The sequence below is a fragment of the Ziziphus jujuba genome, chromosome 1 (genome assembly GCF_031755915.1).
Source record: "Ziziphus jujuba cultivar Dongzao chromosome 1, ASM3175591v1".
Lineage (NCBI taxonomy): Eukaryota > Viridiplantae > Streptophyta > Magnoliopsida > Rosales > Rhamnaceae > Ziziphus > Ziziphus jujuba.
Window position 1 is genome coordinate 23,935,397 of NC_083379.1, and position 24,038 is coordinate 23,959,434.

The following is a 24,038-nucleotide window of genomic DNA, read 5'->3' on the forward strand; positions in this document are numbered from 1 at the left end:
GAGAAGACAAAGGAACTACAAAGTAGGTAAACGAGTGTTTAGACAAAGGTTATATTCATGAAAGCATGAGTCAATGTGCTGTCCCTATTTTATTGGTACCTAAGAAAGATGGTTCATGGCATAGGTGTGTTGATTGTAGGGCTATTAATAGTATAACTATTAAATATAGACATCCAATTCCTAGGTTAGATGATATGCTTGATAAATTGCATGGTGCGTGCATGTATATTAAAATTAACCTTAGAAGTGGTATTATCAAAATAGGATGAAAGAGGGTGATGACTGAAAACCGTATTTAAAACTAAATATGGTTTATATGAGTGGTTAATAATGCCTTTTGGATTAACTAATGCACCTAGCACTTTTATAAGGTTAATGCACGTCATGCATCCATTCATTGGAAAATTTGTGGTTGTTTACTTTGATGATATTTTAGTGTATAGTCGAAATCTTGATGAACATGTAGAACATATTACGTTAGTTTTAAAAGTACTTAGGAAGGAAAGATTATTTGTAAATATTAAAAAGTGTGATTTTTGTCGAAATGAGATTGTATTCTTAGGATTTGTTGTGATAGTGTTTGACCCAAGAGGTTGGGTTTGTTTGCATTTAAGAAATGAAAGGTTCCCAGCACAAAGAAAGTCAAAGCTTATGCCTCGAGAGGATGGACATTTTCAAGTTTTTGAGAGGGTTAACGAAAATGCTTACAAGCTTGACTTACCAGGTGAGTATAATGTGAGTGCTGCCTTCAATGTTGCTTATTTATCTCCATTTTTTTGTAGGTGATGACTTTGATTTGAGGGCAAATCATTTTCAAGAAAAAGAGAATGATGAGAATCCGCCCATACCTGAACAGCTGCCTACTCACTGAGGTGCTGATCTTTTATAAATGAAGACGGGACTAATCACTAGGGCACGAGCTAGAAAATTCAATGATAATCTAGTTAGCTTAATCCAATGAGTGATTCAATCTCAAGAGAGCATGATAATACCCAAAGATCTAAAGCTTGTTTTGTGTATCCAAGTTACAAAGGCGGAAATGGACGTGGTAAGCTGTTTTGGTATATTTTTGAATCCTAGACAGCAAAGAATGAATTCAGTACCTTATAAACTCAATTGATATCATCAAAAGGCCATGGAAGTTTGACTTATTCCAATTAAGGGGCAATGTATGGGAATCATTATTAATCCTGTTTGGTATCCTAAATGGCGTATGGGAGCTTATTTGGAGCTTAAACTAGCTGGTGATTGGATAAAGATAGCTTAGTTGTCAACTAGTCAACTAGTTTCCTAATTTGAATTTGATTTTTTGTTTTGGAAAACTATCTTTTATTTTGGTTTTTAATTGTTTATTTACTGGAAAAATTAACTTAGGAAAGTTGATATTTTATTATTTCAATTTTAAATTAATTAATTTCCAATTCAAAATAAAGGAATTAATTAATCCAAATTAAATTAGGAAATGAGGAGAATTCAGTCACACCTAGTTTCCTAAACCTATGGCCGGTTTCTCCATGGTGTTTAAAGATTTTGTTTTGTCTTTCAAACCTATTTAAAATTTATTTTCTCAATAAAATTCAGTACATTATTCATATAGAAAAATATTTGTGAGAAAGAATTCTCTTTATTCTCTTTGAACACCTAAAATACTTAATAGAAATCAAGTGTTCTAGTTTGATTTATCAATAGGACATCTATCACCTGTTGTGGCGTCTTCATCATATATCAAGTTTTCTAATCACAAGTTGATTAGGGGTTAAGGTTTCCATTAAAATCTGTACATAATTAAGATCCGAGCTAAGATAATATGGATTTAGGAGCAAGTCGACCTAGGTTCGTATCAATTAACATCACTCGTATGATATTCGAAATCTCTACACTAATTCTCTACTTCCAATCAAATATTTCAATACTAACTTGAGCGTCAAAGTACCTTTGACCGGTATCACACCAGTACTCTAAGATTTTTCTGGCATCTCTTGTATATATATGCATATGTTTAACAATTCGAGATTATAAATAACATAATTTCTAACTTAAAAATTATCAAATTGTTTTATTTAAATTCAAAGAGAAATAAAAATAAAATGAATTCTAGTATTAAATTCCGTGTGAAATATAATTTTTCAAAATTAATTGTGGATACTTCAATGGTAAAGTCCATTATTTCCCAAATAAAGAATTTGAGTTCGAATTCCCCCTTTACCAAGAAGTTATTTTTCCATTATATTTTTTTAAAAATAATCTGTAACTCCTCAAAATTTCTAATTTCTTAAATTACAAGAAATCTTATGGTGCTTAATTGTGATATTTGGGTTTTATCATTTGTTTCTTTATAAATGTTAGTAAGAAATTTTGAAATTTAATTTCTCTTAAAAATATCAAAATTTGATTTTGGATTCTTAGATTTATGTGAGGAATATTCATTATGTTAGTTTTCTTGTGTGCAAATTTTCAGTAGCAAATTGTTTCTTGGGATTTTAGAAACTTTCCTTGTATAAAGTATAGAATTTGTTTGAACTTGTCTTTTGGTAGATTGTGTTCTAACTTGTAGGAAAAAATGAAGATTTTTTTTTTTATTCATTTTGGTCTTGGAAAAATTTCATTTTATTAAAGTTTTTAAATTTTAGAAGATGGCTTAGACATGGAAGATATTACTTGAGTTTGTAAGGATATTTTTTACTTTCTATTTAAGAAGCTTGGGAAATTAACAAGTCACCCTTCTTCACGTGGCCCATATAAAATCAAGACCACATTATTTAAATCCATTTTCTTCATTCTCTCTCCTTTCTCTCTCTCTTTCTCTCTCTCCTTTAAAATTTTTCTCTTCCATTTCTCTACTTTCCCTATTTCTTCTTCTTTTTCCTCTGCCTTCTTTCTTCCCTAATTGAGAGTACACACACACACACACACACTCGTGATCTTCTTGCTCAAACCATAAGCTACATTTGAAATATATGGGTTCTTTTTCCTTTAAAGTTTTGCTTGTGTGTTGTTCTTGTTGCTGCTCGAAGTTTTCCTTGATTTGAAGCTGTTGTCTTTATTTGTTTTCACTTGTTTTGGTTGGTCTTTTACTTAATACTTTGATTGTGGCAATTTCTAGCATCTTGATCATCTTACATGTAAATTTTTGTGAAAATCTAGTGACGATGTTAAAAGAAAAGCTCATGCTGGTTGGAGCTTGATAATCCGAGAAGAATGTGAGCTCTAACTTGAGTTTTCTTTGTTTTTCCTTGGTCTCTCTTTGCTTTTTACTTTGATTTTTAAGGTTTTGCTTTAGAGATTTTTATCAAAAGTGTTGACTTATGGTTGTATGTTGAAATTATTTTTGAAATTTTTATGAGAAAGGTGTTGGTTTTTTTTTTAATTCAAAACCAGAAATTGTTGCTAGGGAGAATTTCATGTTTTTCTTTTATTTTTCCTTATGAGCTACATCTAATTTTTTTATATGCTGTGGATTTTTGTTAGCAGAGTTTGGATCCTTGCTTGCACATGATGATCTGGGAGTTTTAAAACAAAATTTTGAACCATATTGTGGTTCATGTCCAAACTGAGAGCTTTCCGAGTGGTTCTTTAAATTTTTGCTTGTCTTTCTTTGAATTTTTATCTGGCTCTTGTCCTATGTACTTGTTAAGAAGATTTTCTAGTTTGATCTTGCCTTGCATGCTGCTATATGAAATTATTATATGAAATTAAAATATGGCCTTTGCATGTTTTTCTTTGTCTTCTCAAAACAGAGTTCAGATTTCTTGATTTTAATGAGTTTTCTTATTTTTTGTTTAAAGTTCCTTTAAACTTTAAGGTATATTGTAAATTCTTGAATCTTAAGTTGATATTCGTGCAATGCTTGTGTTAAACATTTTCTTTGAGTATGAATGGTTTGCATGTTAGAAATTTGTTTAATTTTTTCAAAGAAAATCGTTAGTTTTTCTACAACGTGAACCTGAGAGCCATGTGTATCAAGGATCAAAAGTGTTAAAGGTTGATTTTAGCTTCCATTTATTTTTATTTTAGCTTGCATGTATTTTCTTTTGAGTTTAAAGTGGAAATTTTGAATTCGTTGGAAATAAGATGCTTGTTTTAAATCTCTAAATTTTTATTTTTAGGATGCGAGTTTACATATAAGGTTTATTAAGCATCAATGTGATGACCCTTCCTAAGAAATACAAGCCAGATAATGAAGTTTACTATAAATCGAGTCAATGAAGATTTGATCTGTTATCTGGTGAATCCAAGCTACATGTGACAAACCCTAATCTAGCTTATAAGATTTTTGAGGAGATCCTGAAATTTTATGGCCTAACTACGATGAATGCACTTGGATCGGGTTTATGAATTCAATAATGGTGCAAAGTAACTTTCCAGTGATTTGGCCAGTTTCCGACAAATCTAGCTCGACCAACACCTTTGTTCCCCCATGTTGGATCCTTTAAATCCATTTCTGGCTCCTCGTTTGTTGAATTTTTTCATGGTTTGAGAGATATCCATCAAGATCAAGTTTGGTCAAATTTTCTAATAAGTCCAATCACCTATGAAATTTTTGGACCCAGATGAGTGCACCAACCCTTAATCTAGCTCATAAGATTTTCGATGAGACCTCGAAATTTTATGGCCTACCTATGGTGAATGCACCTGGATAGGACTTGGGAATTCAATGATGGTGCAAAGTAACTTTCTAGTGATTCGGCCAATTTCCATCCAATCTAACTCGATTGACACCCCCATTCCCCCTATGTTCAATCCTCTAAATCCATTTTTGACCTCCATTTGTTGAAATTCTTCACGGTTTGAAAGATATCCATCAATATTAAGTTTAGCCAAATTTTCTAAAAAGTCTAATCACCTATGAAATTTTTGAACCAAGGTGAGCATATCAATGTATTATTCATCTCATGGACTTTACATTAATATATAATTTATAAATTTTGGAAATTGTCTGATTAATTTTCCATTTTTTTGATCAATTTATTTAATATTCAATAAAATTAGATTGTTTTTGGAAAATTAGGATACAATGTTGGATTTGTGTTTCTAGATGTTATTAAATTAAAATGTTCATTTTCATAAATATTAATTGTAGAATGAAAGACCCTAATTTTGGATACCAGATCCTAAGGGGTCATAATATAATTGGATCCTTTAATGTTCAGTTTTGATAATCTTGGAGTTGTAAAAGCTATTTTAAGACATTTGGTATGCACCAATGTCTTTGGTTTTATTTCCAATCCTTAAAGAATTGATCTTATTATATTTTACACACTAGGAATGAGATTAGAGGCCATTAGACAGCGAATAAAGATTGAGTTGTGATTTGTAAGTTAACTTTTACTTTTGAAAATGGATTTTAGGGAATTGAATACATGTTTATATTAATTACTGTATTTGGGAATTTTTAAACCATATGATTTATATTATGCCATGAAGAATTACTTAGTCTCTCTTTTCTTATATTTTCATAATTACATTATGACATAAATATGATTTTAGTATATAATTTGTAAATATTTTTATATGCTGAGATTTGTAGATAATATTTTATTATGATGATTGTGAGGAAACACCAATAAACTATATAATAGATAATGGATTTGGATATTGCTTGTGAATATCTATTTGTGTGCCATTATAGTACCATGGAATTGGATTTGATGGATATATGGTTATGCATGCTTATTCTCATCCCTTACCATGATCGCATATTACCTAAGTTTCGATGATGTGATCCTAGTTTGAAGCGCCTCTACGATGTCAGGGGTCACATGGCAGTTTCCTCCTCCTTTGGTAGTTGGTGACCCACCAAGATGCTAGGTATGGTCGTATAACAAAATGCAGTAATAGATATGGTACAATGGTACACTTGGATATAGTACATATGGATATTGGTATTATACAAACTATGATTTATGAAAATGTTATTTTACTTATGAGTTTATGGAGACTTTGATATTATTTATGTTATCTTATGAGTTATGAGAATATTATGTTAGGGAATAAATATAGGTTTTATGAAAGTTGTTTTTCAAAATAGATGAACTTTTCATAAGTGAAAGTGAAAGTGAGGTCTTTAAAGAAAGGATTTTATAGGACAATGATTTTTTTAAGAATATACTATTTTTTCATTCATTGAGCTTGCCTTATATTTTTATTTTTAAATTGTCTTTCCTAAGCCTTAGTTGACTAGTTGTATACTTCATCTCTGAGCATGTTCTCCGTTAGTCTACGACTTCTCCACTTGTATTTTAGTATCTTGTTGTACTGCTTTGATTTATTTTTCCTTTCGTGTACTTATTAGACTTATGTCACATTGTTCTCTAGTCTTGAACCTTTATAATAACTCTATATTTTATTTCATTTTCTTTGGGATCCTCATCTTGGAACCCTTAATGTAGATTGTGGAGGTTAGTAATGAGGCTATTGCAGTGTGGTTTGTTTTTGTTGATTATGGGTGGGAATCCATTAGTAGTTCTTTATTATTTTATATTAGGTTACATCCAATTTATAGAATTTTTGATAGAGAATTCGGTGGGGCTTCCTTAAGTAGGACCATTTTTGGTATTCGAGAAGAATCTTGGAGGTGATCTTATCAATCAACTCTTTTGTTAAAACTTTTGTTTGTCTTAAAACTGATAAGCACCATAAAAATATTTCTAAGTTTTTCTTATAAATTCTTGTAAAGTTTGACTTGTGGGTACTTAAGGTATGTTGGTTATGTTTGGAGAATCATGGGGATTAAAGTGAATAAGTTGGACATTTGTGATGAATGATGGAATTTGTAGAATTTGAATTAATGTTGTGAGAATCCGCCTATACCTGCACAATCAACTACCAGCTGGGGTGCTGATCCGATACAGTTGAAGATTGGACTAATCACTAGGGCACAAGCCAAGAGATTTAAGGACAACTTTGCTGGCTTCATATAAGGAGTTATAAATTCTCAAAAGGGCTTGTCAATACCTAAAGATTTAAAGCCTGTTTGAAGCATCAAAGTGGTGGAGGTCGATATGGACACGGGTAGCTGTTTTAGTGCATTTGTGAACTCCGAGCAGCAGGGAATGGGTTCAACGCTTCTTGAACTCAATTTCTATCACTAAGAGATCATGGAATCAAGTCAAGGCAGAAGCAAAAGCAACCAAAGAGGCCATTTGCCCATGGAGGACATTTTTGGCCAAAAATGCACCTTTTGTCACTGGAATTGACATATCTTGATGATTAAGCTCTTTCTCTTTGTTCCAATCAAGGAAAACATATGGGAATCATAATTAACCCTATTTGGTATCCTATGTGGTATATTGAAGTTGATTTGGAGCCTTTACAAGCTGGAAATTGGTCAAAGTTAGCTTAGTTGTCAAACTAGTCAACTACTTTCCTAATCTGAGTTTGACTTTTTGTTTTAGGAAACTATCTTTTATTTTGGTTTTTATTTGTTTATTTGCTGGAAAAATCAACTTAGGAAAGCTAGAATTTTATTATTTTGATTGTAAATTAATTAATTCCTTATTCAAAATAAAGGAATTAATTAAAACAAATTAATTTAGGAAAGGAAGGTGAAATTTGGCCAAGCATAGTTTCTTAATCTCAATGGCCGGGTTTGACCTAATTATTTAGGGTTTTATTTTGTGTTTTCAAACCTATTTCAAGGCTTATTTTCAATGAGAAGGCAGTTTAGATATTATTCAGAAATTTATTTGTGAGAAACGAATCTCTTTGTTCTCTTTGAACATCTAAAATACCTAATATAAATTAAGTGTTTTAGTTTGACTTATCAATAGGATATTCATCACCTATTGTGGCATCTTCAATATACCAAGGTTTCTAGTTACAGGTTGATTAGCTATTGAGGTGACCATGAGAACTCGAACTTAATTTTTCAATCCGGGCTAATATAATACGAGTTTAGGCACAAGTCGACCTAGGTTCATATCAAATGTGGCTGGAAGCAATAATTGAATGGATGCTTTGTTTGGCTTGAGCTCTTGTGAGTTAATTTAATCATATCAAAGGTTTTGTGTTTCTAAATGATGTTTTTTTTTTTTTTTTAAACATTGAGATTGAGAAATGGCCATTAGTAACATGAAGTGTGTTTTAAATTCATGAATTGGTGTTGCTTGAATTGCAAGTTAAATTTGGGTTCTTGGCATTTAGAAATCCGTGGGTTGTGGAATTAAAATATTTGAAATTTAACTTGTCTTTTGACCAACTAATTTACTAAGAGGTTTGGTTCCATTTTCATATCTTAGAAAGGATTTGATTTATATTTTGAAACAAATAAGGTTAAGACAATTTTCTAAATTACTGTAAGACATTGGGACAATTGAATTTTTTTTTTCATTTTATAAAGTTAAGATTTTTCTTTAAAGTTTTGGAAGACTTTTGGAAATTTATTTATTTTAATTATGAGGTTAAGAATTGGATTCATGCTTTACTCTATAAAATTTGTAAATTCATTTTTCGACCTAAATTTTTAACTTTGAAGATGAGTTTTGATAAGTTGTTCCTATTCTTTTTTGTTTTTTTTTTTTTAAATATTTGTTACCTAAGTTCTAAGTTAATTGATTTTATTATATGGATTGTTAGAGTTTATGGTCTAATTTTGGCTAATTTTGAACTAGTTTGTTTTAGATGATTGATGGTTGGGTTGGTGGGTGGTGATGATTGTTGGTGTTGGCTATAAAGTACTGAACTTAATAGTTTGGAAAACTTTGTAGAATGAGAAACTATATAGAAGTGATATACTGCTGCAGTGCCATGATTGATTATTTTATAATGGAAGGAAAAAAATTTTATATGGTTCACTTTTTTTGTCTTACAAGTTTGTTTTTGATTGATGAATTTCAAACTAGACACTAATTAAGGTATTGGTTTTTTTTTTTTTTTTAAATAAAAGGGAGTACCATCTCCAAATTGGACTGGAGGCCATTTTTTTGATTAAGGTTCAAAGTGTTTCTCAGATACTTTAAAAAGTTTTAATAGATTGGAATTATGAAATAATGAAAAATCCCAATTTTAAAGTTTATGTATTTTTGATATCTTAATGAAATTAGATTCTTCAATACTTGTTATTAGGACTTTGAGGTTTATTAGAGTAAATTAGAAAATTTAGAATGCATTTGTGGAGTTATATATTTTCAAGTTGGAACACCACCAGTCGACCGTTCAAGGTTGGCGGTAGAGAGGTTGGGTTTCTAGGGCTTAGGCCATTTTCCAACCATTTTGAATTAACCATACCCTTATCTCCACTATTGTAGACCCATTGAGAAAGAATCCAGCCTCTATTTGTTGAAATTCCTCATAGTTTGATAGATCCATAAACATCAAGTTTGGTCGAAATAATGAAGAGGTTTTCTAGTCACCATTAAGAGTTTTGGTACAAGGTAAGTACATTATTGCATTCTTCATTGCATGGGCTTCCCATCGATATAAAGTTTGTAAATTTCAGATATCATTTGGTAATTTTTTTCATTTTTGGGTCAATTAGTTTAATACAAGATAAAATTGATCTATATTTGGACACAATTAGATAAAAATAAAGTTGGATTAATATAATTAAGTGTTAATTGGATCCAATGAAGGTTTAATTTCATTAAATTGACTTTCGAGTGAAAAATCCTAATTTTGTGTATTAGGTAATTAGGGCTCACAATATAAGTAAACTATTTTGTAACTAGTTTTAGAAATTTTAGAGTCATTAAAGTCATACTGAGACATTGGTATGCACTTAATGTCTTTGGTGAAATTTTTGGAGCCTAAGAAATATTTTATTATTTTTGTAGGCACCATAATTGATATTGGAGATGATCTGGCTGATGAGCTAATTTGAACTGCGATCTATCTATGAATGAACTTTATTTTCTAAAATGATTCTGGTAATTATATGTTTAATCATATATGATATATATAAATATATTATCTTATTATCATTATTTCTATAGTTATTTAAGTCATTGCTTTATTACATACTATAAAAGAATCATTTGATTTATTATATTATGCTACATTAAAAGAAATGATTTGGCATAATAAATTTTGATATTCGGCTATACAAGTATATACTTGTTTTGGTATTTATTAGAATATTTTGATATGTTGATTATGAGTATTATTTAATAAATTTTATAAATATTTTGAGTTATGAATTGAATATTGAGTTGTGGATTATCATGTACCATGAATATAGATTTGTAGGATTATTATTACATGTGCTTATTTGATCAACCTACTGCATCATCCATGGCATACAATTGATCATACTCAGTAAGTTTTTATGTGTTTTCAATTTTCATGATTCAAAATACTGAATTATAATGTGTCCATCATAGTCTACATCAGAGCATCAAGAGCAAGACTCAGTCAGGAGTGTTGAGTGACTTCAAAACCTAGTTTCATATTTATTAATTGATTAGGTACCCAATTTTGCACACAGTTTTTTTTTTTCTTTCTCGAGAGATCCAAGTTTGTTTTTTTATTGTTTTTTCATGGTTTTACTAGATGTTAAGCTTTGGGTATTTTAGCTTTCGTTTAAAATGATATTTATAAAGTTTTGGAGTAAAACATAGATAGTTTGACCAAAGTTGACTTAATGTTCGAAAATGTATCGTGTTGTGCGAACAGCACTAGTTACAGATTGGTAGAGACAAAAAGATTCTTTAGTTGTCATTAATGGTTATCTCAATTTCTTAACTAATTTGGAATGTTGAAGACCTTGGAGATCGTTTCTTTCCATATTTTATACATTTCTATTATAATGGAATGATTCGCTCTCATTTTCTTTGAGTATTTTCTTCGATTTTTATTTTCTCACATAGAAAGAAATCCTTCAGTTTCTCCACCTTATAAAACACCCTAAAAACATTCACTTTCCTTTGCAAGGAAGATGATTCTGATGGTGTTGGTGTATCTCTGTGAGGAAGACCTTTATGATGGTGGCGGTATAGCTAAGTTCTATGTGAGGGAGGTCTCGAAGATAAAGGCATGGAGTGAAATCCTTACGAGAAATAGTAGCTGCAGTGGTTTGGGTTTAAGACCACTGCATCTAGAGTCAAAATGACAGGAATGTCGGTGACATTCCTTACAATTAAGGTAGGTGTGGTTGTATAACTGTACGCTATGAAGTTTTGATTCTAGATTTCACCACTGAAAAAAAACCCTTTCAATGACCATTGGTTTTAGTTGTAAAAAGTCATATCTTGGTCGTTAAAAGTTTTTAGCAACCAGAAAAAAAGATCATAGCCTGGTCGCTAAAACGGTGGTAACTAATTATTTTTAGTTACCAACAAGAATTTGATCATTAAAACTCAAAAAATTTTAACAACCAGGTTTTGATATTTTGATGAGCGAATTTTAGTCTCATAAGATCTCTAAAAAAGTAACATTTTGACCAAATTTGGTAATATGAAACTATAAAAGTGACCAATTTCATAATTATAAATGACCAATATTATAGTCACTAAAAACAACATGTTGAGACCAAATTGTTTGGTCATTGACGATCACTTAAAACAACCAACATGTTGGTCACTTAATGGCTATACATATTTAAAAATAATGTTAACCACAAAAAATTGGTCAATGATACTCTATATTTAGCAATCAAACTTTTGCTAATACTTTCAGCAACCAAAATTTGGTCAATAGAAACCAATTTTTTAGTTTAATCATTTTAAAATTAATATTAATAAATCTTAAATTAATCAAGTACTAATAAATCAAAAATAGACAATATGTAAAGCAAATTATTAAATTTTTATAATTAAAAATATTTAAATAATATTTATAAAAGCTATAATTGACTTTACATAGAAATAATTGTCACTACATAATACAATGTAGATAATAAAATCTATAAACAAGTATAGTAAACAATATAGATGGCGGTGGCAAGAAGAAGTGTAGGTGGAATCGGGGAAGCAAATGTTGCATTGCACTTGCCACTGCATTAATTTTGAGCACATGTGCTCCATCGCATTAAACTTGGGCATCATCCTTAAATTTTTGAAACCAACCTATTACATCAATTGGCTAATAACTTAAATTAAATGAAACCAACCTATTACATCAATTGGCTAAAAATAATAAGATAACTAAAAAAACTCCAACTATGTTACAATGTCTAAACTAAATGAATATACATTATGAAAACTAAAACCTTAAATTGAGAACTCCAACTATCTTATAAAAAACCCTCTAAACACAAACATGAAAAAAATGCTAATTACTATTGACGTTAAGAAAAGAGAACTAATCACAAATAAAAAAGAAGACATAAGAAATTGAAATTCAAACTAATACAATATATACATATATATAGATATAAAGACAATGTGAAAAGCTATAAGACTACCATTTAATTATCAAAAAAAGTCTTTCTCTACCCATCAATCCTAAATTTCCATTATTCAAAAGGTGCACCTAGAAAAATTATGGAGACTGACAAAAAAATTGCATACCTGCAAACCGGGACAGGATAAATATTTAAAGGAGCTTAAACTTCCATAATAACTTAAAAGAAGCCTTTGAGGACCCAAATGCCAGCATATAATCCATTTCCTTGAGAATCTTTCCTACAACGTTTGTAAATATAAAGATAATAAGTTGAAAGTGATGATAAAATATAAAACAATGACTTAAGTTTGCAATATCTTGTCAAGTCTTAACACCATAGAGCTAAGCAATTGTCTTACAAAAGTGCTAGACAATTTTACTGGGAAGCAAAAACGAAGAAAATCATTGATCGATTTTTAAACCTATAATAGTAAAGAAAAATTTGATTCTACTCGACCATCATTGGTGAAGAATCAATTATGTCAACTTAAGACAACATTGTCCCAAATTCGGAAAAGTTGATGCAAGATGGAAACAACCTCTGAAAACTTATCAGAGAAGAGGAAAAACAGATTCTAAGGCCCAAACATAATTTGGCATGATCTAGGACAAGATGGGCTTATTTGAGATCTTCAAGGATTTTAGTAGATTAATTTAGTTTCCTATTTTTAATTAGAGTATTTTATTATTTAATTAGGTTTCCTATTATTTTCAGTTTCTTAATGTTTTTAATTTCCTCATTTAACTAGGTTTTCAATTATTTTAGTTTCCTAATGTTATTAGATGATTTTAATATAAATAGGGTTCTTTGTAATTCCTTGAGGAGTTAATCAATATTACAAGAATTTTATGAGATTATTTTCTCTGGTTTTGTGTGATGCAAAACAAACTTAGGTGTGATGCCTAGGATTTTGGGAGTGATTCCTAAAATCAATCTAGTGTGATACTACAATCCTATCTATTTCTTTTCTATTTTCTTTCTTTCCTTATCTGTCCTACATCAGTCTGGTATCAGAGCCTGGTTCCGACCCTAGCCGCGTAAGCAGTTCCGTCAACAGTAATTCTTTGGTGTGAACAGTAACCCTTCTGCGTGAACAGTAATCCGACGTGAACAGTGTCCGATGATCAGATTGTTTCTTTGAATTAAGGAATCATGACTACGAGATTTGGAAAAAGTTTTAGAGGTAGAATAACTGACAATCAATTTGAAGAATTATTTGTTCGTATGGTCGAACAAGTGGAGTCTCTTAATGTTCGGGTTAGTAATATTGAAGCCTAAATATCTCAACCTAGCAATTCTTCAACTAACAATGAACAAGATGAGAATCTTGAAGCCAATGATGATAAAAGTCAAGAGAAGCTGCCAGCAAAGACAATTGCTCCAGTGCCTTTCCCTACAGCCTAACAGACACCTAATTGGGTGAGAGATATATTGCAATCAACACAAGGATATCACAATACTTTTGATGACATCATAAAGAGGATAAAGATTGAAGTACCAGATTTCGAAGGTAAAGTAAATCCAACTGAGTTTACTGATTGGCTTTCTTCCATTGAAGAATATTTTGATTGGTATGATATGGATGATGGTCGGAGAGTAAGGTTCGCTAAGATGAAGCTAGTAGGTCTTGCCAAAATTTGGTGGATGGGTGTTGAAGGAGATTTATGGAGAATGGGATTAGCACCCATTGGTACTTGGCAAGAGGTGAAAGCTAAGCTCAGGGAAAAATACATGCCTACCAATTACTATGATAAATTATGTGAGCAAGCAATCAACTTGAAGCAAAGTAATTTGTCAGTTGCTGAGTATATGCAGAAGTTTGATGAGTTGAAGACTCGAAGCCAACTACTTGAAGATCCAAGGCAAACATTAGCAAGATTTAAATCTGGTTTGAGGTTCGACATTAGGAGGGAGCTACTAAGACAACCTATCTATAGCTTAGAGCAAGCTTTTCAAGTTTCTTTGGATTTGGAGGAGTATCTTGGAAGTTTCAAAAGACCTGATATAAATCGCAGCAACAGAGTTATAGCAAATCAGCCTTTAAAACAACCTATGAACGCCAAGGTACCTTTTCCTAATGCTTTTGAACTTAGAGGAAAAGGCAACCAATGTTTCAAATGTGGACAGCCTGGTCATATGGCATATAATTGTCCTAAAAGAAACCTACATCTTGATGTAGAACATCATGAAGAACTTGATCAACAAAGAGAGGAAGATGAAGACAATTTCAACTATGGAGTTTATAATCCTGATGACTTGGAAGAAGATGAAGTAGATACTTCATTAAATGTTATTGTTAGACGTATCCTTTCAATTCCGAAAGATGAGAAGGAAGATTGGAAACGCACCTCTATTTTTCAAATGTTGGTTCGTTGTGAAAATCAAGCACAAAAACTTATCATTGATGGTGGTAGTAGTATGAATGTTGTTTCGGCATCTATGGTAGGACGATTAAAACTTTCTATTGAACTGCATCCACATCCATATAAAGTAGCATGGATTAACAATACTTCAATTCCGGTAACCCAACGCTGTCTAGTTTCTTTTTCACGTGGGGTTTACAATGACTCAATTTGGTGTGATGTGATTCCGATGAAAGTAACACATATTCTTCTTGGTCATCCTTGGCTTTATGATAGAGATGTGTTTCACTGTGGAGAGAAAATACCTACTCTTTCATGTTCAAAGATAGGAAGGTTGTGTTGAAGCCTATGACGGTAGCTGAGATGGATAAATATAAGGTGGAAAAAGCAAGTAAGGTTTCTAACAATTCACAAAAGTCTCTACATATTCTTACTAAGAAGAATTTTGAGCGAGAAAGTAAGAAAAATGGAGTTATATATGCTGTTCTAGCAAAGGAAACGAAGAAGGAAACAGCAACCACCAAGCAAACGTTTCCAATAGAGATTCAGAAGTTGCTGTCTGATTTTTCAGATTTGGTTCCGGAAGAGTTTCCAAGTGAATTACCTCCTTTACGTAACATTCAGCATGCCATAGACCTTGTACCAGGAGCTCAATTACCTAATCTTCCAGCATATCGTATGAATCCTAGTGACCATGCGGAGCTTAAGAGGCAAGTGGAGAAGTTGCTGTTGAAGGGATTCATTCGTAAGAGTTTACGTCCTTATGATGTTCCTACTTTGCTTACACCCAAGAAAGATGGGAGTTGGCAAATGTGTGTTGATAGTCGTGCGATTAACAAGATTACAATCCAATATCGCTTCCCTATCCCTCGATTTGATGACATATTGGACATGATGGCTGGTTCGTGTATATTTTCAAAATTGGATCTAAAAAGTGGATATCACCAAATTCGTCTAAGGCCCGGAGATGAGTGGAAAACAGCTTTCAAAACAAAGGATGGTCTTTATGAATGGCTGGTAATTCCATTTGGTCTTTCAAATGCTCCAAGTACATTTATGAGGTTTATGAATCAACTTCTACAGCCATTCTGTGGTAAATTTTTGGTTGTATATTTTGATGATATATTGATATATAGCAAGAGCAGGGAAGACCATCTTTCACATTTGCAGCAAGTTATGAAAGTTCTTCGGCAAGAGAAACTCTACACAAATTTGAAGAAATGCTGTTTTATGACATCATCAGTGGTATTCTTGGGTTATGTTGTTTCGTCAAGAGGACTGGAAATGGATCCTTTGAAGATTAAAGCTATCCTAGAGTGGCCAATTCCTAGTTCATTGCAAGAGGTACGAAGCTTTCATGGATTAGCTACATTTTATCGAAGATTTATTCAAAATTTCAGCTCGATTATGGCTCCAATAACTGATTGTATGAAAAAAAAAAAACCAATTTCTTTAGACCAAGACAGCAACAAAAGCTTTGGAAAAGGTTAAGAAAAGATTGACTGAAGCACCGATTCTTCGACTACTAGATTTTTCGAAGGTTTTTGAAGTAGCATGTGATGCATCTAATGTGGGAATTGGTGGCACACTTAGTCAAGAAGGGCATCCTATTGCATTTTTCAGTGAGAAATTCAATGAAGCTAAGCAAAAGTATTCTACTTATGACAAAGAATTTTATACGGTGGTTCAAGCTTTGCGATATTGGCGTCATTATCTCATATCAAAGGAGTTTATTCTATTTTCAGATCATGAAGCCCTCAAGTACATCAACTCACAAAAGAAAATGAATTATCGGCATGGGAAATGGATTTCTTTCTTGCAAGAATACTCATTCCTTATCAAACACAAATCTAGTGTAGAAAACAAGGTTACTGATGCATTGAGTAGAGTTGTGTATATCTTAGCTTCTATGGCAATTCAAGTTGTGGGGTTTGAATCTCTTAAAAGGGATTATCCTTCTTGTAAGGATTTCAGCCTTATACATGCAGCTTTAACAAGAGGACAGCTAGGTGAATATCCTAATTTTTCACTACATGATGGTTATCTTTTTAAGGAAACCAAACTTTGTTTGCCTAATACATCTTTACGTGAGCAAATGATCTGGGAATTACATGGTGGAGGGGCAGCTGATCATTATAGAAGAGATAAAACCATATCCATGGTTGAAGATCGATTCTATTGGCCAAGTTTGAAGAGGGATGTTATCAAAACAATTTCTCAATGTCGAATAGGTCAATTATCAAAAGGTAGAAAGAAGAATACAGGTTTGTATATGCCTCTTCCCATACCTCATGAGCCATGGAAGGAGTTAAGCATGGATTTTGTTTTAGGATTACCTAAAACAATAAGGGGGCATGATTGCATAATGGTTGTGGTTGATAGATTTTCAAAAATGGCACACTTTATTGCCTGTTCAAAGACCATGGATGCCATTCACGTAGCTAAATTATTTTTCAAAGAAATAGTTCGTCTTCATGGACTACCTATGATAATAGTTCCAGATCGGGATGTAAAGTTTATGAGTTATTTTTGGAGAACCTTATGAAAGACAATGAATACCAAATTGAAGTTCTCTTCTGCTTTTCATCCACAATCAGATGGTCAAACAGAAATTGTAAATCGAAGCTTGGGAGATTTACTTTGCTGTCTAGTTGGAGATCACATAACTAGTTGGGATCAAATACTTCCTATGGCCGAATTTGCATATAATAGCTCCATAAATAGGAGCACAGGTCACAGCCCATTTGAAATTGTAACTGGGATGCTCCCTAGGAAGCCTATTGACTTGGTTCCTTTGCCTTTGGTAGCAATACCAAATGCTAAAGCTGAAACTTTTGGAAGACACATTCAAGAAATTCATGATGATGTTCGCAGAAAAATTGCTCTAAGTAATGAAAGCTACAAGGCACATGCTAATTTGAAGAGAAAATTTGCTGAATTTAATGAAGGGGATATGGTAATGGTTCGGATAAGGCCTGAACATTTTCCTAGGGGCACTTATAAGAAGCTGCATTCAAGGAATGTTAGTCCATATAAGATTTTAAAGAAAATCAGCTCAATTGCCTATATCCTTGATCTACCAAAGGATATGGGTATAAGTAATGTCTTCAATATTGAGGATCTAAGTTCTTATGATGGACATGAAAATGATACAGCAAGTGGTAGCAAGGCAGCAAGTCTATCATCTACATTTCGATTAAAAGAGGAAATTGAAGATGTTGTTGATCCTCAAATAGTATTAACTAAAGGTGGAGGATATCAACGGTATCTTGTCAAGTGAAAGAACCGACCACTTTCAGATTGCACATGGATCACTGACCAAGAATTTCAAAAACTCAATCAAGACCTCTATGATCAATTTCATGCCATCAACTCGCCGGGGTCAAGTTTTTCTAAGCCAAGGGGAATTGATGCAAGATGGAAACAACCTCTAAAAACTTATCAGAGAAGAGGAAAAACAGATTCTAAGGCCCAAACATTAATAATTTGCATGATCTAGGACAAGATGGGCTTATTTGGGATCTTCAAGGATTTTAGTATATTAATTTAGTTTCCTATTTTTAATTAGAGTATTTTATTATTTAATTAGGTTTCCTATTATTTTCAGTTTCTTAATGTTATTAGTTTCCTTATTTAACTAGGTTTCCTATTATTTTAGTTTCCTAATGTTATTAGATGATTTTAATATAAATAGGGTTCTTTGTAATTCTTGGAGGAGTTAATCAATATTACAAGAATTTTATGAGATTATTTTCTCTGGTTTTGTGTGATGCAAAACAAACTTAGGTGTGATGCCTAGGGTTTTGGGAGTGATTCCTAAAATCAATCTAGTGTGATACTAGAATCCTATATATTTCTTTTCTATTTTCTTTCTTTCGCTATCTGTCCTACATCAGAAGTACTTGGATGTCAAGCATGTTTCCTTTTCCTAGGTGCTAGGAGAAAACATAAACATGATTACAAAGTGTCAAGATTTCACAAGAAACACTTAGAGAAGTAAAATGAAAGGTCAATAGAAAAACTCACAAGCAATCCAAAATTTAGTATACCAGCCAATAATCAAAATATAGCTACTTGGTAAACTAGCAAACTACTTAGTTGGATAACTTTAATCCATATAGATAGGAACCAACCATCACTACAGCAAAAATAATATTTAACATTGATAAAATAATAATTTAGTAAAGAGCAAGTTTTCACATTTGAATAATCAAAGCCCAACTCCTACACCATAATTGCCTTTGTAAGATACCCATGATTCGTACTACTCCTAGTACACCAATATAACTACTAAAAGAATAAAGCATTATAAATAAATGATTACCATTAGCCGAATAATTGATAGATAGTAAACTAAGAATGACATGACTACTTAAAATAAATTAATCAATAAAGCATACAAATATGTGACTAGCATACAAGATATGTATATCTATATATATATATATATAGAGAGAGAGAGAGGCCTTGAAAACTCATTTATTGATAAAACAATGTGTTCATCGAGTATATTAATTCAACTATGTTTCAATTCAGGACAATAGAAATTATTTTATGCATGCATTGAGTATAAAACTCTAAAACCAAAAATATTAGCTCAATAGTTGTTTCTTGATGACTACTCACTCTTGAATGTGTCTTTGTCATCAGTATTCACTCAAAATCCTTCAGCCTTTTTGTCTACATCTACATTACTACAATGATGATATTTATTTTCCCACCATCAATAATCAACTAAATTGGAGGAAAAAGAGGAACAAAAAACAGAACATAAGATAGATATTGTAACCACCCTGTCCATATGTATTTGACGCAATGTAGGTGTACGAGAGGCCCATTCACTGAAATGAAGAAATTAATCATCATCATATCCAAAAAGATGTGTTGAAGGTGTTGCATAAGTATCATATAAAAATCTTATAAATTCCTCCAGCAAGTCTAGATGATTGTCAAACAGAGATGCAACTTGAGAACAGATCAAATACAACCAACTAAATAACAATAGATACATAAAGAATGTTTCTCACTGGAGAAAAACCAAGGCTAACAAAGCAAGCCATTATATTTTAAATAATAAGAAATTACATGACTTTATCATTGTAGACCTCATTTATATCTTTCTGCTCTTTTCTATACATATTCAAAATTTCTATGAAGGATTTGTACACATGCTCATTATTTTGTAACCATTTCTGTAGGTTAATTGCTATATCTATTAAGGCACTGGGAAGCAAGAATGGAATTTCATAATTTAAAAGTAAAAGAACATAGTTTACCTTTATCTAGTTTACACAATTGATAGCTTCTCTAAATTTAACTTTTCTTTTTTCTTTTTTTTGTTCTTCTTTTTTTTTTTTTTTTTTTTGGGTTTTCGGTGGCATCTCATCCTCATCAACTGTATATCATAATCTTTTGGCAAAAAGGTATTAAATCCTTCACTCTTGCAACGACACATGCAGTGTCAATTGTGGAAGAGGCAAAATAATGCAATGCAATTAGAATAAAAATAAAGCAGATAAGATTAGAATAGAAGCAAAGTAGATAAAATTAACATGTATTTCTTCTTTAGAAATGATACAATGCTATGGTCATTTCCCACTTTTCTATAAGCAAGATTGTTTATGAGCCTCATTCACTTTGAATGGCCTAATTATAGTTGGAATGATAGCATTACAAAACCAGGGAGGAAAAAAAAAATAAAAACAAAGAACAAGGTAAGAGAATAATACACCTTATAGACAATCATCTTATCTAGAGACAAGATATTAAATAATCAATAAGGTCATTTTCAAATACAATTTTAAAGGCAGATCTCCATTATGCCCATTTTAGAATTTAGTCTATAAGATTAAGCACGCCAAACAACATTTTATATCAACATCCAAGAAAATCACTTGCCAAAATAAAATATTCATAAGTTAGAGCATCTCCAATACACCCTCTATTTAAGTTATATAAGTTATATGCATTCCTTTCTAGAGGAAGAGTACTAAAGAAGCAATGTAATTCTTTTAGAAAGTCGAAAGAGAGAGTGTTTTTTGGCTCTCCGAGAAAAGAGCCAAAAACACTCTCTTTTGCCTTACTTTAATAATAAATTCCATTCTACGAAACATCCACTACTATGTTCATGTAATTATCAAAATAAACAAGAAATTCATGGAATCTGGAAACCTCAAGTTTTTATATGTTTACTAGGCCAAGAGAAATAATGAACAAAATATTAATAGATAATATATTAATTACCAGAACTATAAATAACATTGTTAATATCTTAGGCAATGTAGAGTAATCACATATTCACAATAACAAATGTAAAACTAGTCATAAATCAAAATAAATAATCACATACATTTCTTGGACGTCAAGGAAAACAACAAAACCTCAAAGAAATTAAAAAAAAGATTCCCATAACTCCCATAACACATGTCTCATTACATACTTCCAATCTTTAAAACATCTAATTACCTATCTATATTCAGTTGCACAGTGCCAATTATATTCCCAAATATCATACTAGTGCAAATTTCAACCCTATAGCATTTTCTGAAACTCATTAAACATCATTGAAATCCTCATAGCTGATGCAAAATGCATAAAACAACCTACAATCCCCAAAACGCATTACCAATACAGTACAATCCAAATTGACTAGAAAAAACAACAAGAACCATTCTTAAAATCAAAATAACAAAAAATGAAAACGTGAAAAAATAAAAAGCAAATAAACCAAAAAAGCATACCATCATCAACGTCATCCTCCTCTTCCTCTTCACCATCACTATCAAATTTGGCCTCGAGATCAAGAGACTGTGCATCAGAGGGCGTCTTGTTGCAACTCTTTCTTTGTTTGCTGCCATAGTCATCATCTCTTCATCTGATCTCATCCGCTTATTTCTTGAGCGGCCTCTGCCCACATCCTCCTCCTCCTCCTCCTTAAGCTCGTCATCTAGGGTTTCCTCTTGTTCAGCGTACACTTCATCCTCCTCCTTCGACTCCAAATCGTCGTCGTCCTAGTCTCGCTGACTCATAGCTCTTCGAATGCTTATTGTAGTCAAACGCCAAAGTCGATGCGGGCGACAAAGCAGACCCGGTCTTGGTTAGAGTGTAAGGTGGAGATGAAGCAAACCATAGATGGGGTAAAGACTAATTAGGTTGGAGGCTTCTTGTTTCGAAAGAGGATTAGGTAGAAAATCATTTGAAGGGAAACAAAAATACAATGGAAAACTTCCCACCCAGTCCAAATTAAAATTTTCATTTTAGCAAAGATTAAAATATATATATATATATATAAATATTTATATATTTTTGTATTGGGCAAAAGGGATTATGAAAAAAAAGAAGAAAGTTATATTAAAAGATAGAAATCCAATATTTTATATGATAAATAATTTAATATAAAAATTTTACACAATAATTTCATCATATAGAATATCGACACTTTAATTCTTACTATGTGTAGATGTTGCATAATATAATTAATTAATTTAAAATTAACCTAATTTTTTTTCTGAAAATTTTGAAACATTATTTGGTCATATACTATAACATGAAAATTTTTTATGAACCTTCAAAGTTTTCTTAGATAGTGCTACATTTAAATCTTCATACCTTCAATTTAAAATCCTAAAACTTATTATATTATTTTAGTTTCTATTATACATATATATATATATTAGATATATACATGCACTAATGTTTATATACATATATATATATATAAGAAAATTCTATGATGCAGACAATCTGCACCATGTTGTGGTGCGGATCTTAGTATTAATGATAGTTTTTGAAGAAACCATCGTCAATACTCGTCTCTATGTAATAGTATTGACGATGATTTGTTCGTCTATATTGAAGTCCGCATGATAAAAACGTATGGATATCTTAACTATAGACGGACTCTATATATATACAGTTGACTTCTGTGTTTGACTTAAAATGACATTTTTAACTTTTTTTTTAGTTTCTTTATATATACCATTAATTCATATATTATTTTAATTTTATAATTTTGTATATTCGTTTTCAAAATAACAACTACAAATATATTTTTTAATTATTGTAGTCATAAATATTGTAAAATTGAATGAATAATCAATAAATTATAAATATGATTGGTTGTTGTAAAAGTGGTTTTTTAATATATATATATATATATATATAAGTACAGTCTTGATCCAATTCAGATATCCTAACTTTATAAAGTCAAAATATAATACAAATATATTATGATTAATTAATCATTTTTATGTCAGTTTGATTGTCACACCCCAAGTCTATATACTTAGAATGTGATAAAAATTATACTTAAAACACTTAATAAAATTTATAATGCAGAACATAAAAACTCTCCAAAAAACATTAATAAATAATATAAAAAATATCTCCAAAGAAAATGAACAAAAAATAAACTCCAACACCCAAAAGGTCTTTCAAGTTAACTAATATAACAATAAAAACAACTAAACATCATTACCATATGCCAAATCCAGCTACGTTAAAACTATGATATACTTAAAACCATAAAAATAAATAATGAGTATAAAACTCAGCAAGTTATTGGGTTTTTCATAAGTACGATAATAAGAAAAATACTTAAAATGATAACAAATAAATATCCAAAAATAATCTTTAGCAATGTAAACATAATTTTCATATAAACTCTAATTGTCAACTACCTAGTAGGACTTGCATAACATAATATTAGTCGTTGGTAATCTGTATAAACTTGAGTGTGAGGCATGTAACAACTGGGGAAACATAAATTTTAAAAACAAACACTCATACCCGAAGATATAAGTCACACCCCTACTGTGATTATCAGTAGGTCCTCCCATATGAAACAATATGTCTAAACTCAAAGGTAAAGAACTATAAATTACTAGAAAAATACCCTTACATGATTCATCTTAACACCACAAAACATATTATAATATATCACATAAATGCCTACTAAGTACCAACAACTAGAGCAAAAATACATATATCAATAATCAACACTTTATTTGTACAATACATATATATTTCATAAAACATAAGCTTATAGAAAAACATTAATAAATCAATAACATAAGTACATATTTGCTATGGTTTCAGTTAAAACGTCCAGTAACTTATCTTAATCAATAAACTTTATAAAAGATTAACAGCCTATGGATAATACCAACAATCTCTCATAAGTATAAAGCAGAACTATCATATGCCACAATTATCTTACATACAAATAAAAAATCAAGCTCTTAAATTCAAACTAAATGAATAAAAGTTGACACCATAAGATCATCATAGCCTAATCCTTAAATCTTAAAATCATAAGCCTAGAACAAGATCAAATCATCGAAAGCCGAATAAAAACC

General features: G+C 31.2%; 1 long non-coding RNA gene across 1 annotated transcript; it reads right to left on the reverse strand.

Annotated features, from left to right (window-relative positions):
- Positions 1-12,022: 12,022 nt before the first annotated feature.
- LOC132800386 (uncharacterized) lies at positions 12,023-21,929 on the reverse strand. Its single transcript, XR_009635460.1, has 4 exons — positions 21,423-21,929; positions 19,475-19,523; positions 19,309-19,376; positions 12,023-12,557 (listed from the first exon to the last, which is right to left on the reverse strand). It is a non-coding gene; the product is annotated as an uncharacterized LOC132800386 (long non-coding RNA).
- Positions 21,930-24,038: the final 2,109 nt, after the last annotated feature.